Source organism: Drosophila pseudoobscura, chromosome 4 (genome assembly GCF_009870125.1).
Source record: "Drosophila pseudoobscura strain MV-25-SWS-2005 chromosome 4, UCI_Dpse_MV25, whole genome shotgun sequence".
NCBI lineage: Eukaryota > Metazoa > Arthropoda > Insecta > Diptera > Drosophilidae > Drosophila > Drosophila pseudoobscura.
Genome location: NC_046681.1, coordinates 4387583 through 4393980, shown reverse-complemented (window position 1 = coordinate 4393980; position 6398 = coordinate 4387583). Strand labels below are relative to the sequence as shown.

The window sequence follows — 6398 nt, the reverse complement described above, 5'->3', positions numbered from 1 at the left end:
CTTATATGAGTACTCTGAGCAACAGTGTATGTATTTCTATTTAGACGCATTTTATTTTTTAAGTATTTAATAATTGCGGAATACATAATAATAACATGACCAGAAATACGAAATGGTATTGTTTACCATATTTAACAGACATTTATGAGATTTATTAATTTAATAGAAAATTTTCAAATGAATGAAACTTAGGACCGCAGTTCCCAAAAATAAAAACAAAGTGAATTTAAATTGTTATGATTGAATTTTATAAATAAAAGCAACAAAAAAATGTGAGCAAATTAAATAATTGATTTCTTACCGTGTTCGTGTTCGTTACCGTGGATACAATAGAATATTTTATATGGGAAATCTTCACAAATATAACTTAAACTATTTAAATTAGTTTAAATTAGAGACAATTGAAACAGTTTAACCAGCACGAATCTTCGCGGCTGAATAATTCTACCCATTGTACAGCCATCGAGCATATAACTGGGTTGTGCTAACACCATCAATAGATCCCTAGCCCACATGCATTAAATAAGTCTGGATTGCTCTAAATATATTGCCAACATTTGTTGGCAGCCATATATACAGTGGGATAAGATAGTGGGTCTCCCTTTCCGGGACTGAATACCATAAGAGCTGGGTTAACTCTTTTGTATACTCTGGCTTCGGAATTCATTGGAGCTCCGATTGGTCGGTATAAGGGAATATCAACTATTTATTTGCAGCTCTGCAAAAAGCAATTAATTAAGGAAATTTCAGGAAGAGGGTCTATGAGACACTTCATATAGTAATATGATTGATTTAATATGTCTCTCTGACCTTCTACCTATCACTGAAGCATATAAGCATGAAGCATAAAGTTTTAACATTTTATTGACGAGCTGAAATAAATACCAATTTAAAAACACCTTTAGCCTCAAATAAACGAAAATATTTGCTTTATCCACAATTTGTTTAGTGTGCAGAACTACTTTATTGCACTTTATGGTATCTAATTTATGTTTTTATTTCCTTATATCCGCTATTTCGAATAAAGCCAAAGGAGTCATTGGTTTCGCTATTCCCAATGTGTTTGATGAAGTACGTATTATCTCCGCACTAGCAACATCTCTGCAAGTCAGTTATATCTCCAACTCAGCATGGATTTATAAGGTGGCGATGAACCACCACGAACTTGTTAAACTTTACCTCTTTCATTATTAAATGCTTTCAAGGTAACTTACAGATGTTATTTACATCGACTTTAGTAAAGCATTCGACTCTGTAAACCATTCCCTTTTAGCGCAAAAACTTGACCTTTTAGGGTTTTCGCCCAACCTCCTGCGATGGATTTCTAGCTATCTTTGTTCCAGGTCTCAAATAGTCCTCTTCAAAAACTCCCTCTCTTTACCAGTAGAGGTTTCTTCGGGAGTACCACAGGGCAGCCATCTAGGCCCCTTACACTTCACACTCTTTATTAATGACTTGCCTTCAGTATTAACATACTCTCGAGTACTTAAGTATGCGGATGATGTTAAACTCTGTGTCCAGTATAGGGACATTTCATTTCATTCTCGCTTGCAATCCGATCTCAATAAGTTTCCGTCATAGTGTTGTGCAAACTTGTTACACCTTAATGCCTCGAAATGCAAAGTTATGACATTTCATCGTTCTAGCCCTTTGTTAGCTCCCTACACACTATTTGGGGGTTCTCTTGAGATAATTACCCTGGTGGATGATCTGGGTGTTATGTTAGACCCTAAGTTAAAGTTTTCCGAACACATTTCTACCATGGTAAATAAGACCATGGACGTGCTTTGGTTTATAAAGAGGTGGTGAAAAGAATTTGACGACCCCTATATAACAAAGACTCTCTATACCTCGCTTGTTCGTCCGATCTTAGAATACGGCACCTGTGTATGGTGGTGCCCTCAGTACAAAGTACACCAGGACCGTATAGAATTAGTACAGAAAAACTTTTTATAACCGATACTCAAAATGAGTATTCGGGTATATTAGATTTGTGGTAAAAGTGGATGTGTGTAACGTTCAGATGGAATCGTTTCCGACCCCATAAAGTATGTATATTCTTGATCATCATCAATATCCGAGTCGATTGAGCCCTGTCTGTCTGTCCGTTCGTCCGTCTGTCCATCCCTATTAGCGCCTAGTGATCAAAAAAATGCTTGGTGTGATTTTTATGCCCAACTTGTTCAGGGGTGACATAGAAAGCCCTGATCTGTTGAGCCGCATAAACTTCACGATTCCTATTAGACTTACTAGAAATTTTATACCGTTGTTCCTTCCACTTTGTAGATCGAATTATTCCTTGCATGAACCGATTAGGGTCTTTTGCTCGGATTATAATTCCCTCTACCATATTATATCCACCACTAATTCTCTTCCTCTTATTAACTCACTAATCCTTACACACCTTTCTAGTAATTAGTAGTTGTAGTGGTATTGTATCTTGAATGCATGCCTAGTTCTCTTATATTATTATCCTCGAATATTAGTCTAACAGCTATCTTCCCTGCATGCTCGCGTAACGGCCTTCTGCTGGTTTCAGACGGGCCACTTGACAGTGTAGTAATTGCATCGCCTCTTGCAAGATGCAGTCAATTCAAAAAAATTCATAATCTTCGCCCTGCGCGGACTTAAAACACTGGAAAACTTCCATCCAGTGAGAGTGGGCTGGGACTCCTTAACATCCAACCTGTATAAGCCCGTAGGATTTTGAATGGCGCTTTTTTTCTCCACAAACTTCTCTGTGGTGAAGTCGAATCCACCCTCATCATTCTTATTATTACTGCTGTCCTGTCTCGTCCTACTATGCACTAGTTTCATCATCAACTGTCCTTCTAACTACTCTGACCATTAGTCTCCCTGTAGCCTTTGCCGTAATTACAATAAATATTTCCATTAATGGCAATCTTAATGAAAATATTTTTCTAACATTCACATTTTTATGAAAATTCTCTTACACCTTAAAACGAGATAAGGTGTTTAAAAACAAAAAAAAAACGTGTAATACAATTTTTGTGCTAATTTTTGTTAATTTTTATGTTTGTTTTTCTCTGCAACTTCCCTTCTCTTTCCTCACAAACTAACGCAGTGAGTTCTGTTTTGTCTAAATAAAAGATGAGCCTGGAGCTTGTAGCTTAGAGCCAAATCAAGAAGAGATGTGCGTGAAGAGACACGTGGAAAATTGATTTCGCTATAGTTTTGTAATTGATTCGGCAAAAAGAGGGAACGCGGAAAAATTTGTTACTCTTTGTTCAAGTACTGTCTAAAGTATTTTAATGAAGAATTATGTACATACATTGTATATACATATGTCATTGGTATTTATGGGGAACGCCCTATTTAAAAATATTGCTGAACACGACGATAATAAACCTCGATGTGACCTTCTGATTTCTCCTTAGTTTTCCTTCAGTCGAGAGGGGGCGCACGTGTTAATCTGCCACACAAAGGATTTAGAGTGCCGCCCCCACAGCCACAGAGAAAGGCGAGCAGTGAAAAAATAAATAAAATAAGCACACACAACAACAAAAGCGGCAGCAGCAGTAGCAGCAGCAGCAAGTAGCTAGCATTTTTCCATCGATTTTCTGTCTGGTGCATTTTCTTAACAACACTTTCCCCACCGCTTGCAGATCGACCTCCTCCTCCACCTCCTTCTCTGGGCTTTTCCTTACACTCTGCTGGGTTCTGCACGTTGCAATTTGGTGCTGCTCTTCGGTTTGCCAATGCCATTGTTTGACTGGGGCTAATACGAGTATGACTGAGCCTCAGCTCTGCGGACGCTTCTGGAGTTGCAGTCGAAGAAAAAACAGAAGAAAAATGGAGCACTAAAAGGAAAATGAGACAGAGAGAGAGAGAGAGAGAGAAAGTAGTAAGAATACAACTGAGATTTCCAAAGACAGGACAAGACCGGACAGGGCACGCCACATCCTGGCTCACGTCCCATGGTCGAGGATAACGCAAGAAAATGTTCTTAAATTAAATATTTGCTTGGTCCAAATCAGCCCCAGAGCCACAGTGGCACAAGCTCCCGATCCCGCACCCGCTCCAGGTCCCTATCCGGCACCCGCGCCCTGCTATCCGAGCCATCAAAGACCCGGACGACGCGGCGCTTGCATTGGTGGGTTAAGAGAATATGCAACTAATCATCATGACATCCACAATGCTCGTCCATAAATATTTCACATGCTCTCAGGCCATTTTCGTGCAAATATTCAACAAATGCATTGTCACTGGGATCGCGCTATGTGATGTGTGTGTGTGTGTGTGTGTGCCTTTGTGGGTGTGTTTGTCCAAGTAAGTGGGGGAATGTTGGGAATTGAGAGGACTTTAAACGAGTTTCATCTTGACTTGAGTCTTAGCCTGTTGTGAGGTTGGGCAAAAAATGATATGATTATCTGAAATAAGCTGTCATAAGGCTAGAATGCAATTAAAAGACATGCAAAAAGTGCACTGATTAAAAGGTATCACTTTCAGCTAAAAACTTCAAGAAATTTTCCTTGCTTGGTTTTGGTTAATTTTATATTTTTTACTATTTATGCATTTTTATTTTTTTTTTCACATTTTCCTGAAAGTTTCAGGCATGGCTTACCGTAATTATCAATAATGCATGTATATAGCTAAGGGGTAACAGATGCCTTTATCTGACCAAAATAGAATGCCCTGCAAGTGTAAAATTATCAATGAATCGTCCACAAAACAAGTACACTCAGAAGCATTAAAAGCCGCTCAAAGCATACTAGCATAATTACCTCAAAATGGGTGTCATTCAATATCTTGGCTCAATCTAAAGTTACTAACATAATAAGAAGAACTGTAAAAAGTTGAGACCATAAACCGAAAGAACTGCCACCAACTTGGCCCATTCGAATGGCATTCGGCAGTCCAAAGTTCCAATCAAAATGGATCCATAAAATGGCGGCGGGCAACAACTGCAGCGCCAGTTCATAAAGTAGTTTGCTTTGCCGTTGGACGCCAGCAAGTCTGCAGCCCAGCATCAGCATCAAAATCAGCATCATCGCAGCATAAAATGGCTGACTGACAAACAGTCTGATGGACAGACAGACGGGCGGGAAGACTGAGTGCGCTGATTGAAGAACTTAAAGTTGGGTATGCTGCTCCCTCTTATGGGCTTGGGTAATCGGACGAGATGTAAAGCCGTTAACATACTCGTAATTGTGCTGTGGGCCTGGGCCTGGGCCTGGGCATGGGCCTGAACCGGGGTAGGAGTACTACGCATAGTTAGACGGCCCATTACACAAGCTGCACACGGCATTTAGTTTTTGCCGCAAGCCTAATTGGGCTCATTATGTGTACGAGGAATAACGTTGCTCATTTGCGATTAACCGCACGTAGAGCATAAGTACAAACAAAGCGGGAAACGGGAAGCGGGAAGCCCCACGCCGAACACGCCGAACACGGAAAAAAACCACAAACAAGAAAATTGTGCTTCAAAATCAACCGAGCTGAGTTATGTGGGATATGTGGGGAACACTCGTATCGTATACGTAGGAGGAGTTCAGTTCGCACAACTGCCGCTGGCATTATCTTTTGTACTTTTATCAGTACAGACAGACCCGAAGCTCCCCTCGTATCTGTATATTGTTTCATTAGAAAACGGGCTAATTTCGTACCGGGTTTGGGGTGCAAACACTCGTACCATACCTATTTACCCGCCGGATGTGCACAAGAAAAAAAAACAATCGAAAAAAGGAACACAACACAACAGCAGCACAAACGGTAGCAGTCGGCAAAGAAGAATAAATTACGTTCGCCAAAGGGCCAGGCCACGGGAAGTGTTGATAAATGTATGGAAATTAGTTTTGTGTCGATAAAGGAATGTCAATTAGAAACAGTTTTGTGCTAGAAGGAAGTCATAATGAATTTTATGCACATGAACAGATGTACATATGTAAGCACCTACGAGTAGCTAAAAATATAAAAGTTAAGAAATACCTAGTTCCAAACAATTTTCTTAAAGAGTACTATTGCCACAATAAACGATATCTGGAACATGCCTTTATAGTATGTGTGCTACTAATAGTAGAAGGCTTAAAAATAAGTCAAACTTAGAAACTATTTTAAATGTATACTTTTAGTAATTTCTAATGAGCATTAAAGTGAATCCGGTTTACTATAGAGATGATCGTATATAATTTGTATACAGTATCGTCTTTTTAACAATCCCCTCTTAATATCAGCTCAAAAAACTTTACACATAAATATTATGAAAAGAATCTTCACCCATTTTGCTACTTCTTTTTTGATGTACAGCAACATTTTTTACAGCTCGGGTAACTAAATTTTAAGTAGGCAATGAATTTTGATGAGGTTCCCTTTTTTCTTTGAACGACAAAAAGATTTCTCCTACAAAGGACCTGCCTAACAAATTTATGAAAAATGCA

The 6398-nt window shown here is 39.2% G+C and overlaps 1 long non-coding RNA gene across 1 annotated transcript; it reads left to right on the top strand.

Annotated features, from left to right (window-relative positions):
• The first annotated feature begins 3275 nt into the window (after nt 1-3275).
• LOC117184097 (uncharacterized) lies at nt 3276-4493 on the top strand. The gene is made up of 3 exons (XR_004469304.1): nt 3276-3314; nt 3399-3555; nt 3627-4493. It is a non-coding gene; the product is annotated as an uncharacterized lncRNA (long non-coding RNA).
• Nucleotides 4494-6398: the final 1905 nt, after the last annotated feature.